Raw genomic sequence first — 24,573 nt, forward strand, 5'->3', positions numbered from 1 at the left:
GTCTGACTATTAGCATAATAAAGAAAAAAAAAAAAAGTGACTCTTTATTCTGCTTTTGCTACAGTACCATAAAGACAAACAAAAATCCACATTTGGCTAAGCAAATCTCATAAATGTCTGAATTTCCCAACATGGCCATGATTTTGAGAGAGATGGAGAGATTAAATCTTTACCTCTCTCTTAATTGGTGGGAGCCTCCCTCCTCCCTTCAGGTGCCAGAATATGGAAGTAGATGACTATCCCTCTGAAGGTTTTATTTTATAATTCTCTGATGTTATTTGATTTAGGGTTTGCACGAAAGGAGAAAAAATCCACATAGTTTGCCAGCTCATCTAACCTAACTTTAATCACTTATTCTGTAGACAGCTATATCTGAGCTAGTCATCTAAAATCCCTTTAAAGTCAATGGTGAGAAATAGATGTTTTTAGGATGCAATTAATTGATTGGAAGGAAGGGGATCTATCACATACAGAGAATAATTGTGGCCCAGAGGGTTCTGCTTTTCTCCTTTTACAGGGAGTTTGAATGTCTGCATTGTAGTCATCCAAAAACAGCTGAAAAGAATGTCACCAATCTCTGTTAACCAGTCTCTATTTTTTTATTTTTATTTTCCTTTACTTTTTCCTCTTCCCTTCTGTTTCTGCACCTAGTCTCTGCTGGGATATCAGTTCAATTTTTTAACTTATAAGTCCGTTAACACATTAAGGAAATGGGCTCATTCATCTGATAGTAATAAAAACTTTTGGGCCATACATCACCACTCACTTAGGCCTGACAGACAAGATAAAATTCCCTTCCCTTTAACACTCTCCCAGGGACCCACTGATCCCTCAACTCCCAGGACTTGAAGTCACGTCACAGGAGTATGAGAAAATTGTGATGGCAACAGAAAACCTAAGGAGCTCCGGTCCATGACTTCCATGGAGACAAAGAGAAGTATTTCCCCTCAATACGGCATGTCTGCTGACTTGCTCTGTAGAAACTTAGTGAAGCCATACAACTGAAATGCTCTTTGCCTGATTTAAGCACAGATGTTTCTGTGGTACACACCAGGCAGAAGAGTCATGCAGCTGCTCTTCAGCCACCTCATCCTGCCTTCAAAGTCTCCCACATTTAGTAGCCACAAGCTCTCTGTAGAGGTGGTGTGTGTATATATATATATATATATATATATATATATATATATACACACTATCAGAGGTAAGCACAGAGGAAGAAAGAATGGTCCATCTCCAACTTTTCACATACTTGCCCAATATCTTCCCATCTTGTACCTGTGGAGGCTCGATTTCTTTTTGGGTCACTACAAAAAAATGTAGCAAACTTCAGGGGGAAGAAAATGTAATAAAAATAAATTGTCTTCATTAAGTATGATCCAATTAAGTCAACTTGAATTAAGATTTGCCAGACTTGAATATAGTGGAGACCCTCAAATGCATTTCTTGTGCCTGATCAACCACCCAATGGATAGCCCTGTGCAATTTTGCTCTGTTGCTTTGACAAGCTGGTGAACCAGCCTGTTCCTTCTCACCCACCAAAAAGCGGCCATTGTACTGAAGATCTCTGAGAAATCTGCAGCACACTCTGACATAAGGTAGTACGTTTTGTTTCATGTTTTCCTTATGCTGGGGCATTCATCTTCAAAGTGCCTCGCGCACAACCAGGGAGCCTTAGAAGCATATCAGGGGCAATTCAAAGAGCTTTGCATGGAGCAGGAGGGGGTTCTTGTTCAAAGCTGCAGCCTTGCATCTGCCAGGGAAGAGCAGATTCAAAACCAACGAGGTCACTTCACCTACCTGTAGTGGGATCTCATATTCAGAAGACTCCAACTAAAAATAAGGGATATTTAGACTGTGTGATAACTGAAACCCTCTAGGCAATGCTCTTTCTCTCTTTCCCTCACACACAGACACACACGAAGCAATGCCTCCTTCAGGAAAAAAAAAAAAAATAACGAAAACCACAGGAGACATAATGGCCTCCAGATAACTTACTCACAGATTAGCTCCAACTATAGCATCCTCCTGATTTAAGCATGAAAGTTTCCAATGAGCTGGACCACCACAGACCTCTGTTCAGACCACCTGAAACAAGGAAATGAGAATAAGCTCTTGTTTAACATATGAGAGTGGTAACAAATACTGGTTTCTTTTAACTACCCTAATGTCATGTATAGGAAATATTTCACTCATTTCACAAATGACAGCAATTACCTGTTTTGTGTGGTCAGACCTAGAAGCCCCTGGATAAAATAAGAGTTCTGCAGGGATGGGTGCTGCCTAACCACAGAGTAATACAGAGCTGCTTTTCTCAGAGTTCACCATCTACACAGGAAACGTAGAAAAGTATAGAAGTACAGTTCCCATTTTCCACATGGAGAAGAGAGAGAGATGTAGGGTTCATGCTCAAACAGATCAACAGATGTTTAATGTCACTGATGATGTTAGGGAAATCAGAAGTGGATTTTTAAGTGAAGCAGAAGCATAATAGTCTTGTAGATTATCTATGGAGGCTTTGCACCAAACACTTGACTTCTTTTTTAAAACAATTTAGATTAAATCTTCGTAACACCAGCTTTTTGATAAGATGTAAGTAGCTCTGCATCTGCAAGACTCATTTGCTACTGAGAGGTGGCAGTTCCATCTATGGGATTTAATCCCACACTGTCCCAAGTTAGAGAGCTCTGTCCCTGCTCCCACTGCCATCATTCATCTGGCACTAGCCACCTCCCCACCTCCCCATTCCTTCAAATGCTTACTGCTGCAGATACACACCCCATCTCTGTTTCCACCATCTGTAACAGTTCTTCAGTATCTAAGGTCTTCAAAAACTTCTGTTCTTTTATTTTTTAAGTACTAGGTTAAAATACGCAGCGTCCTCCACTGCAGCCTCCACCCTCCTTTCTTAGACTCCTTTTATTTATATTGCAGTTGTCTTATTAAAATCTGTAAAGCCTTTGGGACAGTCTTTGAGTAGCATTTTGCTTATACAGTGGCATCACTCCCCATATAATTTATTCTTTTTATTCAAAGTATATATTTGGTGGGTTATTTTTTTCCAACTCATCTGAAGCATTGCCTCTATTTCCACGTTTCATTTTACTGCAGTGCTGACTGCAGTATTCCAGATTCAGTGGCTTACTCCAAGTTCTGTCTATAACAGCAGGCCAAAATGGATCGTAAACTTTATGTCTGATTCCATTCCTTAGGTAACATTTGTGTTTTTTTTAAATTTTCATTCCTACTTAGCACTGCAAGTGCATTACTTTTTAATGTATCCGATCAAGTATGCTGGGATCTGGGAGATAATTCCAAGAACTTGATGTAATTGTACGATTATGTACATACTGCGCTGTCATTGTGTATGGCTGCTGTGAGGCAGACCTTGAGAAGAGCTAAGCATACTGAGACCCTTTCATACTTTAAGGCTGCCAGCACACATGCTATATGCACAACGTGCTTTCAGAATGTTTTAAAGCCTGTATTTTCATTGTGAGTTTTTTTCCCATATTTTATTCTCACTTTTGTTGTTCTTGCAGTGACCTCACCTGGAGCAATGAGGCTGCAAGCCCTCCATAGCTCTTCACAGAAAGAGCAATTGTTTTATGCTCCATATGTTTCCCAGGCTGTGAAACAGCATAAAAGTACACATGAGGAGCCTCATACTATTTTTCTTCCCGCTGTGTGCAATCAAGCCAGAAAGTATCCCTTACTCAGAAAGATTCTGCAAGCTACCTCGGCATACCTGACCTGCCAGCAGTAATACAGCATGAGGATATTGCCCCTGCTCACTCACGTTGCTGGTGCAGCACGGGCTCTCCTCCTGCTGAGCTCCTCCAGCAGGTCTGCATTGCTGCCTGTCTGTACAATGCCTGGGTTGAAAGAAAAATCCTGAATGAGAATGAAACACAAACCTTTGCCACCGAGATACATGAATTATTTTTAAAGAACTTTACATCATTCTGCGTGTTGCAGAAGTGACCCCATATATCTGGAAAGTCTGAAACAGAAAAAGATTTAACACAGCTAAGGAATAATCATGGGAAAGTGCTTCATATTCAGGCAAATACGAAGTAAGGCAGTCTATTTTCTTCAAAGAAAGCTGAGGCTTCCTTTCATTACATTCAACTATATTATATAAAGCTTTACTGGAAAAGGAATAAAAAGTACAAGGGTAAAACAAACAGCATTACTGCAATGCTCAGTGGGATGAAACTCCTTCCTTGCACGATGGGTACGATTACAGAATTACTCCAATAACGAAGGAGGGAAGGAAGGAGAAAGGGAAGGAGGGATTTCATGAGCACCTCAGTCAGACTCAGTGAGACAGTGATGCAAACCCAGGATACTGCAGCAGACACATTTTGGAAATTAGCCCCAGAGTCGACGTGTCCTACCTCATTGTCAGAGCTCAGGTCTGAACTCTATTTCCCTATTTCATGTATACTTCTAACCAGAAAAGTACATTATTTCATAAGTGCAAAGTCTTATATAATGTTGCTTTTCTCTAAGTATCAACAAATTGTTTCTGTACCTTCCCAGATCATTTCAAACTATTTACTTCACTCTGCTTTTAGCCATATTTCCATTTGCAACTCTATATTCTTCATAAATTTGAAATTAAGTCCTTCATGTGCCTAATTTGGTCTTAATTTGAGTCTGGGGTAAATCACTGTAACTCAGATGAAGTCAATAGGAGCACAGCGACTTACATCAGCTTTGTGTCAGTAAATACCGACAAGATTGATCTTCAACTTTTTCAGAACAAAAGATTTTTGAAGATGGATTAAACAACATAAATGCTGAGCTGTTTTCCTACGCTGTAAATGGCATAACACATGCTTTGCGTGACATCTCTGAATTATCCCTTCGTGGCAATGTTGACATTATATGGTATTGACTCATGGAAGAAGCTTAAATACCCTTTTAAGTTTTCAAGACTCTTTGACAAAGCACTATTTCATTAACAAAATGTTAATGGAATCTACGAAGCTTGAATATACAGTATAGCCTGCTGCTGTCAAGGAGCAGTATTCACTGACAGAGAGAAGTGACTGCAACAGAGCAACGTAATCCTTAAGTTTAGGCCAAGAGAAAAGCAAGCATCTTGAGCGGGACGCTCATCTGCTGAATAAGGAGACCTTAAACCCACAGCACTCCATTGAAGAAGGGCTATCACACCTTCTGCTGGAGAAGGTCAAAATAGCACCAACAGGAGAAAGAAAATATGTAATACAAGGTAAGCCAGGAGAGACAGCAAGGTTCACATTGACTTGGAGCTAAGGCTTCTTGCTTGTGTAAATGAGGAAGACCTAGAGAACATCACTATGCATAATGCATGCTCCAGAGTAATGTTTGGGCAAGGAGTACTTATGTGCCTACAGCTGTAGTTGTTGGCTCTATGTGGCAGTTGTTAGCTCATTTATGTCACTAATTACATAAATGGCTCTCAGATAAGTACAGAGCTTTATATTTGATGGGCCTGTTGCTGAAAATATATCCCAGTTTTCAGGTTCTTGATCCAACTCAGAGCAGGGACCTGCAGGTGAGATCAGGGCAGCCCAATGCCAAGCACAAATGGTGCACCACTGCTTGGTTGAAGCCTTTTTTCAGATGCGTTTTCCAGAGTCCAATAGAGAAACAGATTTTTTATAATCAGCTGCCCACAAATCAATAGACTTATAACTATTTATAATGCATGCTGCTCATGACTGTGACATGCTCACAACACATATTTGACATTTAACTCTGTGTAGATACCATTTGTCTTTGCATGAATGGTGACCGAGCTTTGTAATGGCAAAGTTCAATCACACTGAAAAGCCAACTTCCTAAAGCCAAGTTTTTCTGGTCTTTTCTGTATCCAGTACTTCTTCAAGTAATAAGTTATTATGAGCAAAAGAGATGGGCATGGAGGAGCAGGGAAATACTAAACCTCTGTACCCTTGCTTGCTTTCTGCATCTGGCAGCATTTGGTGTGCCACCAGCTTTCACATTTCTTCCTGACCATTCCATTTTGTTTTCCACATGGACATACATAAAGTAACAAGGTGAGGAAAATCATGTAAAAAAAATCCAATGAGAAAATCAGTGCATAAACACAAAACTTGACTGGGGCACTCAAGGGCCAACTTGCTACCTGAAACTGCTTCTTTTCTTTTTCATTGATTATCTTTCAAGTTGACAAAATCCCCTAAGGATGTTCCACAGCAGTAAAGATAAGTGTGCCTGGGAAGAGGGGAAGGTCTTTGAGATGAATTTATAGGCATCCATGCAACAAGTAAAATAAAATTTAAATAAGGAAGGTGTATAGCTGCATATACTAATAATGGAACCAATCAAACATGGCAAAGTTTTGAGACACGTCCGTGCTTGGGTACTGACAACTGGATTACAGGGAAAGTCATGTGTTAAGACAGAAGTCAGGGACCTCATGGGAGCCTGCTCCATGCCTGCCATCACCGATGCTATCAGCAGCATCACTGCCAGTGCTGCTGGAATCAGGAGTGAGGATTACAGAAGAGGGGAGACCCTCAGCTGATGTATTTGACGGAAAGACAAAGGGTTTATTCTCTGGCTGAAAACAGGCACTTTGGTGCGATATAAAAGCTTCATACATGTTTACCCAATTTATCGTTGCCTGCAGAGGCATACAACAACACACAATTCATCTTTCCAAATACCTTGCTTGCATTCGCAGGGAGCAGAGGAAGGCTGCACCGCCTGGAGGGTGCTTGGCTGCACTGCACTGACCTAAAGGAGCGCTGCAAATCCTGTCTCATGGGATTTGTTCAAGCACAAGGAAATTCCAACTTTAAGTACATCGCCACCAAAATGAGAAGAGAAATTTGCCCACAGCAAAGGCACTTCAATCTGTCCTGCAAACGTGGCTGTTAGAGGGCAATCCATCAGCTAGGAGAGTTTCCTCAAGATTTCAGTGCAACTACATTAAAAATAAAAGATTGAGGCTCTTCAAGAATAAGCAAATAAAGTCCTGAGTGGTTGCTACGGTAATGATGGACATGCCAGAATTAGTGGAGTTTAATCTCTGTACAAAATGAATACATGGCATGAGCAGAGGGTCCAGGTGTGCTTTCAGGGCTCAGTATTCCTACTCATATGGAAATGCAATAAGCTAATAAAAGAGAAAGAAAGATCACACAAAACTTCCCTCAAAGGTGTCGTGGAGAATATCATAGCTTTTGGTATATAACAATATAAAGGACATATGTAACAGTCAAAATTCAGGGGAATTGTAGAAAGAGTTTTCGATCTTGACTGTAAAGTATTGCTCTCAGTCAAGAACACTGAACTTTGTAATCTTGCTGGGGCCGTACGTTTTCCACATGAATTAACAGAAGTCCATTGAGCTGCAGGACCAAGCAGGATGTATACTGGCTGAAGATCTGCCCCATGATGTTCACATCCCATTGCCAGGAAAGCATCTCCCACTGTCCAGATAGCATTGGGCAAACCCCGTTGTGAATAACCACTTTATAATGCGAGACACTTACTATGCAGTGGGTCACTGGTAGCAGAGTTGAAAAAGGGACATTCGGATCTACAATCACAAGCTTCTATAGTCAGTGCTGAAAAAATTAGCTCTGTCTCAAAGGCTCTTGTAGACCTAGGAGGACTGGCATGACCTAGCAGTCAAAGAACAGATTGCTGCGGTAGGCTAGAAAGGGCTAGGGAAAACCAAAAACATTAAGGTCTCGCAAACTGATCTATGTATCACACAAAAGTTTCTCCTCTTTCATCATACTCAAGAGAAACATAAACTGTATTTGTCACACATTTTAAAAAAATAATAATAACGAAAATCACAGATATGTTCTTATAAGGCCATAAATAGAAACAGCCAGCACTGGCAAAACAGACTGACCGTGATTTTCCATTCTCCTGCTTTTGAGCAAGACCAACAATATCCCAGAGACACAAAGACAGCTGGAAGGCAAGAAGTTTATCAGAGCAGGCACCTCTTTTAAAATTCCACCTCAGCCCCCTTACAGGTTTGTAGATTTTTAGTACTCTGACAAATCAGTATTGTTACAGCCATATTTTATTTCAGCTGCCACTTTTAACCACAAGTGTGACTGTAAATTAAAAGACACTTTTTAATTTTAATTTCCTCAACTACATCTGCAATTGCATTAACGTAAAACTCTCTAGATGCAACAGGCATTGGATGCTAGGATTTTTTTTCTCATTGATGGGAAGGCAGTGAGCAGCAGCACACACACACACAGCTGCCTTGCTGGGCCACGCTTACACTAGCACCAGGCACCTCCCTCACCAGCTGTTCTTGAATGAGGGCACTCATTACTCCAGAAGAAAAACACCTGTGTAGTATCAGGCCGCTGATTTTCTTGAGGTAAGAGGGTATTTACTATCTCTGCAATACAATTACATGAACTAGCTTTTTTTTTTTTTTCTTTTTTTTCTTTTTTTTTTTAATCTCTGGATAGGTCTTTAAGTCAATAGATTAAAGAACCAAGAAAAGTTACACAAAAAGTGATAAAACCAACACAGAGACCTTCCAATCATAAATACTTGTCACTCTTAGCATAATGCACAACCTTCAATATACTGTTATGTTTCGAGCACATTTAAGCACCCTATAGAAATTACTTTATGCTGCTATTATTCCTAAAGAACTTCAGATGAGTTTAGATCCATCATCATTCATCATGTCAGCAACTCTACGGATAGTTACACACACTTTGTCTGCTCAGTTTTATCAAGTAACTCACCCTAGGTTCTATTAATTTTGCAGAAATTAATAGAAATTGCAAAAATGACAGTGCTCTGTGCTTATTTATGTATTATATCCTAACTTGTATGCATTTTCCCTGAAAACCAGGCAGTGCATAAGGCCTGCTGGTGCTGGTTCTTCCATAAGAAGGGCATCCCACGTCCTGCATTGCTGTCTGTAACTTATATTTCTCTGTTGTTTCTATTCACTAGGATTAGTGCTTAAACTCAAGGAGAAACATCTTTTTGTTGTTGTTGTTGATAACTGCATTCCCAAGGGCAAAACAACTGATTTGTATGGTAGGTCCTTCTCTTTTTGGATTTTCACTAGCTTGGGTTGACTTCAATCCTTTTACTCTTCAAACAATTTTACATTTGTTGGATTAGTAAGCAGCCCTTCTTAATCAAGGATAGAAAAATATTATGAAAATCTGAAATTCTCTTGTCACAAGAGAGAAGGAGAGAAAACCGGTGGCCAGCATATTGTTATCACTGTGCAGCGTGGGATTTTGCTCCCTTTCCTATAAATCACAAATTTTTAGGAAGAGACGTTAGAATTGGCAGTTACAAAAGTGCTGCATTAGATTAAATTCACTCACCAGCACACTATCCAAGCCTGATCTGTAGGGTTGTTGGTTGAAAGGAAAATATGATATTCACAGGAATTCCATTCCAAAACTTTTCCTGAAGACACGCAGGAAACTTCAGAGTTTTGAGGGTAACGTGGCACCTCAACAAAGCTTTAAGTAACTGTCACCATAGACCTAATAGCTTTGTGCAGACAAACTGATATTCTGTGGGAACAGGCAGGGAAGTACGGTCTCAAAGGACACATTAGAGCTAGTGTACACGAGGTTTGTGAGAGGAAAAGGCAAAAATTTTAGAGGAAGGATGGAGCCATGGGAAGTTGACATCAGCCAAAGACTTTCTGACAGCAGTCAGCAAGCACACCCCAGCATGTGTGCACGCATGCAGCATGGCTAGAAAACTGCACAAGAATCCCCAGAATGGCTGCAGACAGATTCCTCTTCTCAACCTGGGAAAGGTGACTCTATCAAGGTGATAGCAGGGCTCTCCTGAGGGTGCATTATGACCTCTTCACATCGTCAAGACAGGCAGCACTAATTAACCACTATCCAAAAAAGCCTTCCCAAAATGCCCTCTCTTCCCATAAATCATGTTGTGTATAATTTCTGTGGTTTGTATACATGAAGGTATACAAATAATCAGCTTTAATGGCATACAGGAAGCACATTTTAAATATATGCAAGCCACATATATGTGTTAAATCTACATGATACTAATTTTTTTGTACCTTCAGTGGAAATCCCCCCACTTTATTGTCAAAGCAGCAATCATTAATTTAACAGTTCTACTGCAAATAAGAGAAAAGAGAAAACACATTTACTACACATATATTCAAAATATTGTCTGTTACCTCTAGAATGCTATTTTATTAGATAACGTACGGAACCTCTTTCCACTTCACTGACTTTCTGCTCTGTAGAAGTGGAGTAAGGCACAGTGTAATGCAGGCGGAGCCCTGGCGAAGGGCGGAAAGGCCCGGCTCACACCCAGACCCCTGGCTGTACAGCACAGGGGTCCCGAGGGCAGGCACATCCACAGCATCAGTCCTGCCAGCTTTTGCTCCAGAGGGATGGACTAACACAATCCTGATCCCACATCTCCAGCTTACGTGGTGGCTACAGGCAAGGTCAAAGCACAACATGAAACACCGTGTTGCTCTCCCAGACCTTGTCGCTCTCCATCACAACTCCCAAATGTCAGACTTGCACTGCTCAAGCTACAAACACACAGGCTGTCCCCCAGTTTGTCACCCCATCCCTAGGCACACACCGGTGTGGGATGTCCTGCAGGGCAGCCCTGGCCATCCCTGCCGCGTCCCGGTGGCAGCTCTCCCATTCGAACACGTCCATTTTGAGCACCCGCTGGCCCATGGCACCCCAGAGCCATGGAGATGTTCATGGTATGGACACCTCAGACTCACTGTGTGGATTCAGTGTTGGTGGCTGTGACTGTCAGGGCACACCGTGGGACTGGGACACGGGTGGGAACTTGCATGCTTGGAGGCACAGGGGAGACAGCGCAGGAGCCAGCCATAAAGAACTGCTGTGATGGTGCCCGGTGTAGTAAAATATCCAATTCATTTAATGAGGCTTTCAGTAAAATAATTCCTTTGAAGTCCCCCAGACCATGACAGAAATTAACTGAAGACCCATCTTCACTTGTGTTTTACCTAGTCTCATTCAAGATCAACACCACCACCGATAGTGCAAATTATTTCCCTGCATAAGCAGTAAGGGAACGTGTGTCACATACTACGGCTACGGTGAGCTTGCAGAATGTCCCAGTCACAATTACAGCCACAATGTGCAGCTTCTTCAAGGTGCCTGGGCTCATCCTGATTTTTTTAATAGCCTCCATTTTGCAGCTGTAAGACTGCAAGGCAATCCATCGCCACTGCTAGCAGCATTTAGATATGTAACCTAGCACACCTACAGATGGGGTGGGTAAGGACTGCATCGCAGGAGAGCAATATACATAAATGTAATCATGAACTGTGGCTCCTCTTAGTAAAACTGTTTCCAAGCACATCTCACTTCCATGACATACACCATAGATTCACCTTTGACCAAACTTATGCAATGTGTATTATTCATATTGAAAAATATTTATAACAATGCACAGAGAAAAGCAAGTATGACATCAAGTGGAATATAAGCAAATGTAATTTTTAAAAGCCAAAATGTCTAACTGGAATAAGAGCTTCTCCACATTGAGAGAAACAAGAAATGAAGGAGACAGTAAGCAACAGATAGGCAACAAGAGATCGTTAGTCTAAAAATGCCCTTGGAAGAAACTTTTTCAAGGTTTTCTGTTTGTTTTATTTCTGTTTCTGTTTTTTTATTTGTTTTGGTTTTTGTTTTTAAAGTGAGCAAGAATGAAGATAAAAGGGAACTAATTCCACACTAAAGGGCCTCCTACAGACCAAGCACGATGGCCTGCTGACTCCAGGCACAATGCTGTAACCTTTGCAGGAGTGGAGGCATGCGAGCACACACATCCAGTTGAACAAGGTTCAAGACAATCATTTCATATGTAGGCAGACTGCAAATTTCTTTAAAACACCATAGCATAGATATAAAAATCCTGGCTCAGCAGCAGGGGGGGCCGCTGCAGCCTCATGGAGGGGAGAAAGGGGATCTTGAAATAACCCTCACCCAGGGCAACACAGATGTCACAGGGAAAACCAAAGTGTATCCTAATCGTTCCCCCTACTTCACCTGCATCCTGTACATTCGTCTGTTGGCCAAGACTGCATCTCCAGAGCCCTGAGGGCACAGTAATTCGCCACTCAGAAGTAAAAAAAAAAAAAAAAAAAAAAAAAAAAAAGGTAAAGATTTGGAAATTTCTGTTCTGTGAGAAATTCCTTTATTTTGACAAGTCCCTTTGTGCAGAAGGGAAATGAAATCTTAAAAGATTCCTCTAAAATTGAAGTTATGAGGACATTTTATGAAAAAGTTACATTTTAATAATATGCAGTTGTTGTAGTCTGCGACTGTTAAAATGATCCAAATGTAACAAAACATAAACCAAAGCATACAGTAAAAGGGAGAACAGCACCACAAATACAAAACGGAATCCTGAACAGATTAAAACATTTCAGCGTCATTAAAATGAAACATATCAACATTATACCAACACAGATGAAAGTCGAATGAGTCACTGGAACATACTTTGTCTCAAAACTGAACGATCAACAAAATTCCTATAGAAAAATTCATTTTTATTCAAACTGTATTTTGGATTCAGAGCTGTTTGAACATGTTTTGACTGCCCATACTCCAGAATATCGCTGCCATTGCGACCTCCTCTGCCAAGGTGATGCAGGCAAAGGGAACAGTGTTACTCATTCTTACAGAAAGAAACCCTAAGACCTGTATTTTCTATAAAAATGGTGTTCTTGGCTTTTTTCTCAGCAAAGATGTTGTAAGGAGAGGTAAAGCAAAGCTATTGTTACCGAGACCTTCTTACTGAAAGAAAACATACTACAGTGCATTTACTGATACGCTATGAAATATCATAAATCATTCTGACAACATGATACTTGTCAAAATAAAGGCATAAAGTATGTATTGAAATAAAATATCTTCAATCTTATTTATTTGTTTGCTTACTCATGCCATTTGGCTTTTCTCAATGGGTTTCCCACTCATTAGGGTGAATTAGTCAGATTCTGTTGGAAATACCTAACCATGTGCATATTCACAGACTTACACACACCGAATATCTGCATATAGCTCTGTACAGTCATTCAACAGAACTAAAAATAAAGCTTTCAGAGGACACTTCAGTTTTCCTGCAATATTTTTTCTCTTTTCCAGTATTTTTCCCTTCCCCCCCACCAAATATTTCACTAATGCTCAATGGTGGCATGGTTTAAGGGAGTCCTGCATGGAAAGCTCCTTCAGCTGCTTAGCCCAACAGCATAAATTTGATCTTGTAATTAGTATTCAGCTCAGCATCTTGGATAGAAACCAATGTTACAGCCAAGAGGTGGTTTAAATCACATAAATCATAGATCAATGACAGAACTCTAAGCACTGGATAGATTACAAAAGTAAGCTTTAGTTAAAAATAGATTAACCATTTCCCTGCAGGAATTCCTTCAAAAAAGACCTGAATATAAAACAAATAAAATTAAATCTGATAATTTTTTTTCTAATGTATGCATATACTAGATGAATTGTTCTTTCCCTTGACAGTTACACACTGATTAAAGAAATGTGTTAACACGCTATTTCAATGGAAAATATTGTAAGTTGTAGAGACTTTAATTTTTTTAATGAGCCCTTAATAGCCAGAAAGAACATAACAGCAATGTTGTGTACAGCTAGGTTTATAGCAAATGTCACAGCAACTAACAGATACTTCTTTAGTTGCTGTTTTTATAAAAAGGGTAAAAATCCTTCCTAAGCCAAGAAAAATGTTTTTGAGAAGTGTTTTTAAAGTATTTTATGTTTTAAATTTTAGCTAATGAAGTGCCCAGTTCTAAGAAGTATCACAAGCCATCTGCTACCCTGATTTAAGCACCCATGGGAGTACTCAGCATCCCAAAGGATTACACCCAAGATCAGTAAATTATTACAAGTTCAGTGGGACAGCAGATGAGGGGTTGAATCTCTTCCTCCTGACTAAGGAAGGAATTAGGTGCCAGCTCCAGGAATCAAATTCTCAGTTGGTGTAAACCATCATTATACCAAATGGGGGCATGCCAATCAATGTACAGAATACAAAGTTAAAGTATTTTCTAGCTGCTATGTATTTTACTGTCTTTCCCTAAGGGGATGTCAGGCGTTATGGTACTATTCAAAAGCAAAAAATAAATAAAAATAAATAAAAATAAAAAAAATCACCATATCAAGGAGAATTTGCATGTCTATTTTGTTAGTTGCAGAATTGAAACTGAAAATGTACTAGCAGCACCTCAGCCATTCCTCAGGATGGAGAATTGAACAATTCCAAGGCACTGCGCTGGAATAATGTACTTGAATTCCTCACATTGACTGGCAGGCACACCGAAGGAAGATAGCCCTTTTAAACACACACACACGCTCACAATTTGAGGCAGTTCAAGCAACATCAAACAGATGAAAGCAGCCTGAAAATCAGGCCTCCAATCCTGCCACCTCACATGCTTTTTTATACTATTTAAATGCAGCTTAACATTAGTTAGAAAATGATCAAACAAACAGAGAAACTCAAAATTTTCCAAACCTGGATAAACAAATTTTGATCAGATGGCAAACTGAAAATACTGGAATTCACCCCAATAAAAAAATGGCACAATTTTTGAACTGTTGAATAACTGTTATAGCCATGATAATAATCAACACAAACTTCCTAAACACCAATACCTAATTCCAGTTTTTACTTCCCATGAATCACAAAACATGAATGTAATTGTTAGACATACCTAGGTTTTTTAAAATAAATAATAGCACTTCCATATGCCTTTTGTTTTCAAATACTCCAGATCCAACAAGAATAATGTTTTAAAACTTTCAGTGCTTTATGGAAATTAGGACTTTCAATTTTCACCGACTTGTTTCACTATAAGAACTAAAAAAGCAAGCTGCTTGATGGCTATTTGAAGAGCAACATTCAACACTGGCACCCTGTGTGATAGAAGACTGCAATATATGCAATCAAGAGATAGATTCAAACAATAATAACTAGCGCAGGCTCCAGGGCATAGCAGAATGTGTCATTTACTACAGACCCGATCCTTTAAACATCAGTCCTGTGAGTAGCCCAGTGAAAAATGGATGGGACTGCTCACATAAGTATAGACTACTCATACAAGGAAGTTTTCAAAGGCTCTACATTTTCTGAGGGGCAGAAAAATGCATATCAAGTTTAGTAAAAAAAAAAAAAAAAAAAAAAAAGAATCTCTGTAATAAGCCAAATTGTCAGTGAGATGTCAGGGTTAATTTTTAAAGGCACATTTCCCTCCAGCAACAATTCCCTTTAATTATTTCAATGTGAAACACATTATCAGACATGTTTGTTCCTTGTTCTCAGCTCTCAGTGGCAGACACAAGATACACACAAGATGTTAAGTCTTCTCCACTGATGCTCACACACATGTAGGTGCTGAGCCCCTCAGCTCCCGCTGGCTCCAATGCCTGTGCTGCACCTACAGCTTCCCATACCGAGCTTTTGGGGCTAGCACTTCATAGTCATGACACCAAAACACAGGAGGATGGGTCTGACAAAGAGCCGCAGGCCTTCAGAGAAGGGCCCTTGATGCGTTAAGAAGTACCCAGCACAACAGAGCCCACAGGCCTGCTGGTTTGAGGAGTACCAGGTAACCCAGGCCAGCATGCTGAGGCCAAAACACATGTAACAGCCTTCCAGCATATTTGCATGGGAATTCCTCCAGATCTTTCTTCTTTGAAGTTTAATAGTCATGTTGAATAAATAACACAGACAGGGAGAGTCCAATAAGCATGCTGCTAGCGCACTGCTGTGCATGGATGGAGCTACTGCTGCACAGTCACGAGAGCCCTCTCCTCATGAGTTTATGAGAAGTACTTTTTATGTTCCTCCAAATGGACAGTGTTAAGAGACCCAAAATCATCAGAGACCCAGACATCAGCTCAAACATACAAGTGACAGTAGGAAAAGCCCCACAGTAGTTTCAAATTTAGGTATGTTGGAGAATCTTTAATCTCATGGATCACTTCAATTGCAGCAGTTTGGTCATGTATTTCAGATGGTAAGGGTGGGTTCTCCATTTTCTAACTTGAAAATAGAAACTAACTAATCTCAAACTTGAGAGATGTGTATTTAAAGTTATTAAATATGCTATAATCCACACCAATCTATTCAAAACTTATTTTGGTACAAGGAAAGTCTAAGCCTTTTCTTGAGGGTGAGGGAGAAGGAGGACTTGAAGGAAACGAGCTTTGGACCAACCCTACCAGATCGGCTGTAATCTAATGGTCTTTTTTATACCACCTACAGTAAAACTCACTATATAGCTAGTCATAAGATTAAAAGCTTTTCAAGTTGCTATCTTGGGAAATTTCTTTCAAGGAAATTACTACAAAGCCTTGTTTTAGTGTGTTCCCCTACTGTGCGTCCTACTGTGTTTTTTTAATAAGGAAAGCTATCCATCCATAGAGGTGTATCCTGTTCTCCATGCTTGAGTGTCTAACAGCAGGCACATACAGTAGACACTCTGATGTTTTGCCTCTTTAATTTTCACTCCATAATGCTGGTGCCTGGTTTTCCTGACTGCACCTTCAGAGCAGTTTAATTATGGGCATGCACAGAATTTTGAGAGGAGATTTTCAGCAACAAAATTCAGATGTTATGAACATGCATAATACATAAAGATGTTCAGAAATTTTTACCATAAAATCCTACTACACAGTTAGCACGGGATGGAAGGTGTGGTAATATTGCCAGGAGAAATCATGCAAATACTTTGTGACTGAAACAGAGAAGGGTAGATAAAGAGATGCTTCATTTTAGTTTTTAAAACGACAACTGCATGCTAAATACAAAAGTACAGCAGATACACCACCATGCTTTCAAGTAAACAGGACACAGTCATAGGTTTCCACGCTCAAGCTCCTAACAAAATGAAAATAGCTCATGACACTGAATTTATTAGCCCAAGGATTTTACCACTGATTTTGATGAAATTTTTAAAACAAGTCAAGCAGCTCTGCAATAAAAGGTTACCGTGCCACTCAAATACCAGTCTTGAAACGTCTTTTTATAATAATGGGCCAGGTACCGGGTTATAAATGAGCACTGCTCCATTGACTTCAGACGGGGTATGAAAATTGATTCAATGGAGCACCATCAGTTCTCACCAGCTGAGTATCTGTCCCTGTAATCACAACTAAAAAGATTTTCTTAGTCAATTAAAGGCTTGAAGCCTTTACTCACTCACACAAAATCCCTGCTGAAGTCAGTACTAACAATGCATTCATTTAAATCTTAACAAACTGCAGTACATGCACTGCCTGGCGACACTGTTAGTGTTATATATTGAAATACGCACTGCCGCGATCCTAAGGCATTGAGGGAGCAATACATACAGTTCCATATTGTCTCACGTGGTCCAGGATAATACCTGACTATCCTCCAATTCTGACGTGTTTCTTTAGTAACTGACAAAAAAATTAGCACATTCATTATTTTTGCTAACAGGAGTATGAGCTATATGAAGAAAACATGTACCTATGCTGACAGAATGGGAGTACTTTAATTTCCAAATTACACACATAAATAAATCAAGTCATATAACCTGATAAATGAAAGATTATGAAAATAGTAATATCCTGAAAAATCTTGAAAGGCATCATAATTCCTCAAACAATTATCTTCTGTCATATTTGTGAGTAGCCCGTGTAGTTCAAGAACAGAAAATACAAATGTGCTCCTTTAAAATTCATGAAACCACTCATTCTGTCATAAAAGCAGGCATCTTTCATGGCTACTTATTTCACACAGTCTCATAACTAATACTGACAGATACTTGGAATGCAAAAAAATGAGCATTGGACAAAGAACATGAGCTGCTCAATTCTTACATTTTAATGCTGGAAATAGAAAATAAAACCATATATTATATACAGTTAAAGAATTTCTGGTATAATTAAATTAAAATTTGTAGATAAAAATGAGATTGTACAAAGACTGGTGGTATACTGCTACGAGGATTTGGCTGTGCTGCATCCATGACAACAGGATGGAAGGTTGCTTTTAATACTATTATCTTACATACCCACAGCTGAATGCTAATGCAGCTATACTGAGGAAATCAAGTTTCAGATCTGTATCCACTGAACTTACATCCACTAGGCAGGGAGTTTAAAAGCCAGGCTAGCATACAAAGCTTAATATTATAGCTCTGTCAACTCCCCAAAGGTCAGATATTTCAAAAGGTATACACAAATATTAATTGTCAGGTAGTTCTGTATGAAGACCAGAATTGAGGCAAAAATCAGGTTTTGTGACCATAATTTTCTTCCAATTCTATTTTATAAAATGGAGGTGCAGAAGAAAACAGAGAAGATTAACTCAGATTAGTTTATGTTCTGTACACTGACACATGATGATTCTGTCTCATATAAACATTGCCTCAGAAAGGATTTTACCTGTTTCTCTCAGTGAAGAAGACAGAGAGAAAATGTATGGGAAAGCAGCTGGGCAGCCTTATTTGCCAGTGGATACCAGCAGTTCAATTGACCTGTCCTTAGTCTGACTGAGGAATTCAGATGCTGATTTCAGCCTGCCCTGTGCCTTCACAAGGAGTATGTGCAAATCAGTATCTGCCCAAGCCCCTTCTACAGACATCGTCTCTAATTCTCAATTCATCTTGTTTGGGACTTAAAAACATTATGCTTTTAAATCATTTTAAAATCAATTATTATTTTTCAAGATGAGTAGCCAGTTTGATATTTCCAAAATCAAAGAACTCTGCGAGGATCTCTGTAAGCTGTCTTGTAAAATCAATGCGTCTCTTCCTTGTTGGTGCCAACAAAATCAAAATGGTTCACTAATTCCCCAGGCTAAGAAGCCCTCTAAAGCCTTGTTCTACCAGAAGTGATATTGTGTGACTGGCAACACTGATCCATCTTACCAAAGGTGATGATAGCCTCACAAACACTTCAGGCTCTCTTCAGTGCAAAAGCAATTCTCAGGCATCCTTATGCTATCTATTTTTTCTTCTCCAACCTGCTACATTTCTGAATGGAGAGCTACAAACTATCTGAGCTACTGACCACTTTCCTACAATAGGCTGTAACCCATTGTTACCTAAATCCAAATCCAACTTACTTATAAAATATGGGCTTTAACCTGTTACAGTCTGCACAATTCATTGTTATGTGTGGTATAAGATTGTTGCTTGCTTTGTCTTGTTCTTGTTCAATCTCCTGTTGTAGTCAAGCATGTGAACACTCTAGCAGGTGAAAATGATCCTTTTTTTTTCTTGAATGTGTTCATAGAGTTACTGCATGTGAAATTAATCTGAACCAAAGGAACTAAAATAAGGAAAAGATGCGTTTCTGGCAAAGTCCATATAACATGAAGTCTACTTGCAGAAGACTAATCCAGCTATCACGGAAGTGAGAATTCACAAACAAATCACTGCAGAAGTGCAGTTCCAGGAGGTTTGGTTGTTGTTGTTGTTGCATTTTGTTTTTTTGTTTGTTTGTTTTCTGTTTTGCTTGTATCCACAACAGGGTGCAGAGTATCCTCTCTGATCAAAAATGCAGCTTCAGTTGGACAGCAAAAAGATGCTTCGTTTAACAAAAAGTACGAGGCAGTAACAATGCTCACAACATTGGAAGTGTCTTCTAAGTGACAGAAAGACAAAAAGTTGTAGCATTTTATGATAGTTTAATTGAAAAAAGTATTAAGTTGTTAGTGTAAGTGTATTTAAGAAAAGCCCCACATATGGATGTAATAAAAAATTAATCCTCAGTGCACTGGAAATCCCTAAGGATGAAGAATACATTATGAAGTTACCTACTGTCCCAGATTTTCTTGCTGCTTGCCTCTGCTGACAACAGTTGTCTTTTCATTAGAGTATTTGATATCAATTTACTCAGACACCAAGGGCAAAAAAGGATTTTACTTTCTTGATCTGAAAGACACTGATCCACAGAATTAGTACTTTGAACAGATGCCAAGGTAAAATAGTGACATGTTTTCTCAACTAATAACCACAGGTGGCCACAGCAAATTGTCCAAAGCCTCTCAAGACTGCGCAGGCACCTACTGCTCTCCTGAATTTCCGATGATTCTCATCCGGTCAACATCTCTAAATGTAACGGTATCTCCTTCCAGCCAACTCTTGCCACGGTTCATATTGCTGAACAACCCCCCTGAAGACACGTCACTATTTTTAAGCTGCTCTTTCAGATAGTGCCCATCCTTCTGCAGCAGATAATGCAAAGGAGTAACTGCTCTAAATTCATTTTCAGACTAAAATCTCCTAAAAGAAGCTAGCCCCCATTCAGGCATATATTAAGCATTAAATTAACTGCATGTTGTGGAAGAAAGAAATCCAGAAAGGGTGTCTACCTCACTTAACAACACAAAAGAGCTGGCCACCTCCCGCTTCTGGTTCTGCAAGGACCTGCAGTACAAAATGGCCGCAGAAGGCCCCACCTGACCACAAATGCCCCAGCAGGCACAAGGCTATGGCACAGCTTGCTCCCAGCTGACTTGGCACGTGGTGAAACCTTTTGTTGTAGAAAGCACTGACAACCTCTCAGACCATGTGAACCTTTGCCCAGTTCCACCCACTGCTAAATATTTTCGCAGACTTTGGTTTCTTTTTCAAAACCTTTCTGCGAGCGTTGATTATGCCAAGGCTTTATCAGAGAAGCCCTTACAAGGAATGAAGGGACTGATTCTGCACATATGAGGAACCCAGACCCCGCTGTGAGCCCTGGCAGGGAGCAGCTGTGGCGGAGACACCACAGACCTGCGCCCTGCATGCCCCCAGGTGAGCAATAAACTGACTGCGATGGAAGGATTGCCTCTGGACTCACAGCAAGCAGAGGCTGTGCTCTGCTACAGCCAGAAACAACCTGCACTGGCTGTTTAAAATTAGGTAGCAAGAATTTCCTCCTCAGCATCACTGCATCTTGGTGGAGCAATATAAAATGAAGGTGGAAACCCAAGAACACCAGACACAAAGCCCCTGTTTATCAGCAGGACACTGACACAGCAGTACACAAGACACTGTACAGCACTTGGTACAGCACTGACATACAATGATCCCTCATATGCAGCGAATAGTAGTCAGCATTTGGGCTTGATGAAGCTACTGATAAGGTACAAAAATAGTTATTTTTATCAGAAGTCTTGGGGGACTAAGACAACCAATATATTTCAACAGGAGCCACCATCACATCACTTGAGAACAGTTTCACAGAACATTTCTTTCCAGTTCCAAAAACAGAAAGTAAAAGGAAATGCAAAAGCATCTGATTTTGCTGTTAATCCATCATTTTTTATCATACTGCTTTGATGCTCAAATGAGTTTCCTCACTGAAATTCCCCTCTCAGGGCAGGTGTGCTGTTAATCTGGTACAGGATGCAAAAACCAGCCTGCAAAAGTACAAGACACCAAGCAGAGCTTCCCCTCTGATCTTCGGCCACTTCACTGCCTTTACCGCAGTTTCAGCAAAGACTGAACACAAAGCACCACTTTCTGCCCACAGGGGAAACTGCAAACACTCATATTTAATCCCACAGCCATTTTGAAAAATGGACAAAACCCCGAAACATTAATCCAGGATCATTCCTCTGAGAGGCTTTGTCCTCACCGCAAGCCCTGCTGCAGGACAGACAGACACACAGATGCACAAGAAGGGCAGTGATAGGTCCCCGTAGTCCTGGGGGGCTCAGATGGGGGGTATGGGACTGAACACACACCCCCAGCCTCATTATCCAAGTGCCAGTCCAGGCAGGAAAAACACACAGCAATCAAGTATGTGCAGACAACACATCTGGGAGATTTCATTTCAGCCTCAGTTCTTCATTGACCGTTATGCTTGGTACTTTTTCCAGTAAATTCTGCTTTTTTGGAAAATGATACACTAAAGAAGTTTAGCAACTTTTAAAAATAAACCTTTGAAGAAAGTTACTAATTCTGGGAACCAGTCTGAATGGTTGGAATAAAAATACTCAGACCCATTTAATGCTTCCTCTATTTGAATAGTTTGGGTGTGCGGGCACATAACAGTTCGAATATTTTTATTATATGTTTTAAGAGTAGATATATGATTTGGTATGATTCATTTGTATTTACTTCAGAAAAAAAAAAAATCTGAAGTCATATTGTTCATGAAAAAAATACCCTATTTTCTCTGTCCAATCTTCTACCAGTTTTCTACTTGTCAGTAGTTAATTCTGCCTTCAACTCAGGTATTCAGTTTTGATTTAAATTGGTCTCTCTCGTGTTTTACTTTTCTGTTCCTTAAACAGATATCCCTGTTTTGCCAAAGGCTCACCAAGAATTATTTATATTTCTACTACTAATACAGAATTTTTACAAGACAGGCAAGTTACAGGTGAGATAGCCTGCTGCTCAAGCTGACGCTGAGTACCTTTGAAAAATCCAGTCTATAAACAACATTGATATTGTTACAGCATCATAAAATCACAGTCAAGTCCTGTAAACATGGAAATGCTCAAGTTACCCATCTATCTGTGTCTGCAAAAGCAATCGCTTGTTGATGGTGGTGCCATCAGAGCTAGGGCACAGCTCAGCCTTTACAGCTGTTTCTTTTTGTTCACCTGCATATGTGTAGGGACTTGGGTTTTGCAGTTCTAAGTTAAGAGGTAAAATGAATTCAACTACAATTCAGATACATTTTTCCCATTTTTGACCAATTCTGTATTTTTAAATAATTGACTGATGCTCTTTTGGCAGCATTGTTTGCATTGTGGAGCAGGGCTTTCCCTCCTTCATCAGCTCCATGGCAAAAATCCCATATGGCACCCATGTGGCAGCATGTGGGATCAGGCAGAAAAGTGCCACATTACCAGTAGCAATCACGGCAGTAAACAGCACAATGACACGCAAAGAAATGAGTTCCAGATATTTTTTTTTTCCCCCAAGATGTCGGGAAAGCATACATATAAAACATCACTCTTTTTACTGCAACTTGCAGCGGTGATGGGTTTCCAGCAATATGTTTACTTTAAGTCCCCCATTCCCCTCAGGAGGTTTAACATGTTGAGGTCTCACATGACCCTGGCTCCCAGCCACATCACTGAAGGTACCCAATGTGTGATGCTTCGTAGCATAAGATCTAAAGAGCTGGGAGAATACATTTGCTTCAGCCAAGTTACCACAGTTGAGAGCTGTTTGGGTTTAATATATACCCTTTAGGATTCTCTACATTACAGGGGGAAGGGAGCTATATAAACATACTTGGAAAAAACGCATTGCTCACATTTTTTAAAGGCTGCCTCAGGCAGTTATAAGTTACATAAAGTTGCTCCTGTTCCTGTTGCAGTTATGCCAAAGTTATCTAAGGTGACTAGCACAAAATGACAACTCCAAACTCTGAAAACAAGGGTTTGTAAATGGGGCCTTTTCATATACACAAAATCAGAATATAACGGACAGCCCACAAACTGAGGCATGATTTCAAAGTTTCATTGTAATTATGAAGGTTATTCTAATAACTTTTTAAAAAACATATGAAACATCTACACTCAAAAACAGAGTAATTACTTTCAGATTAGCAGTCTGAAAGAAAGTATTCTTGTTTCCAATAGTTGCTTTTATGGACTTCATTTAGCCTGACACTTGCCTAAGAATGAATATTTGGCTTTACTAGGTATTTATTCCCTACATTCATGACTTCTAGAAATCCCTCAAAATACATTACATTAGAAAGAGACGATAAAATGAAAGAGATTCTGGGAGAAATTACTTGCTTTTCTGAACATTCTCCTTCCCCCACACACATTCTCTATTTCCCACACACAATTTTAAGACACTGTGATACAAGTTTTCAGGAGATAAATCCACAGGAGAAATCCAAAAGAAAGTGCATTTTAAAATAATCAAGACAAAAATAAAAATTTCCCCTAGCTAAATACAACCGTAAAAAGTTGTCCATCCTGCGTGCCTTTCATGAGAGGGAGAGAGAAAGAGAGAGGAATGATTAAAAATGTACCAAGAGCCATGAATGCCATTTTACTGTCATTTCCTTTGATTAACCTTCACCTGACCTCAATCCCTAAGGCAATTTCAGTTTCTTTTTGTTCTTCCATTTAAATTCTTCAGTACATCAGGTGAGTACCTCTCTGTCACTAAAGCACATTCACAGAAAGCAGATTGTTTTTGGAGAGGATTTCATAGAAAATATTTGCTCTGGAGAATCATTTGCAAAACCTTGAAAGGGACAGAACCAGGTCACATTACTCCAAAACTGAGATTTTAGAATCCCTGTGGCTTAATGTAATGACTTTTTCTAGGTATTAGTTAAAATGTCATAAAGTGATCGGACCACACCAGTTTGCACCAGGCAGGGATCTCGATGCTGCTGGCTGGTACAGACTCACCGATGCTGGCGTGCTGGCAGCTCTTAAAAACACCACTCTGCAGCTGTAACGGTGTCAGCTTCCACGTGAGGTACAAAATGTAAGCAACTTGCCCACTGGAATGGGAAAAAAATGCCAGCATGAATAAAAGCTGAAGAAGAGATTATAAACCCTTTGCAGAAGGAATGGATCCTTCAA

The 24,573-nt window shown here is 39.9% G+C and overlaps 1 long non-coding RNA gene across 5 annotated transcripts in view; it reads right to left on the reverse strand.

The window, feature by feature from the left end:
* The window catches only part of LOC118166496, an 87,172-nt gene that overhangs the window by 32,330 nt on the left and 30,269 nt on the right, over positions 1–24,573 (reverse strand). For 4 of the 5 annotated variants that reach the window (XR_004750533.1, XR_004750531.1, XR_004750532.1 and 1 more), the window contains exons 3-4: positions 3,797–3,872; positions 1,996–2,085 (exon numbers count right to left, since the gene is read on the reverse strand). This is a non-coding gene — a long non-coding RNA (uncharacterized LOC118166496). Of the gene's footprint in view, positions 1–1,995; positions 2,086–3,796; positions 3,873–24,396; positions 24,492–24,573 lie in introns of all 5 variants that reach the window. The other variant, XR_004750534.1, reaches the window with a different exon arrangement.

Source organism: Oxyura jamaicensis, chromosome 4 (genome assembly GCF_011077185.1).
Source record: "Oxyura jamaicensis isolate SHBP4307 breed ruddy duck chromosome 4, BPBGC_Ojam_1.0, whole genome shotgun sequence".
Classification (NCBI taxonomy): Eukaryota; Metazoa; Chordata; class Aves; order Anseriformes; family Anatidae; genus Oxyura; species Oxyura jamaicensis.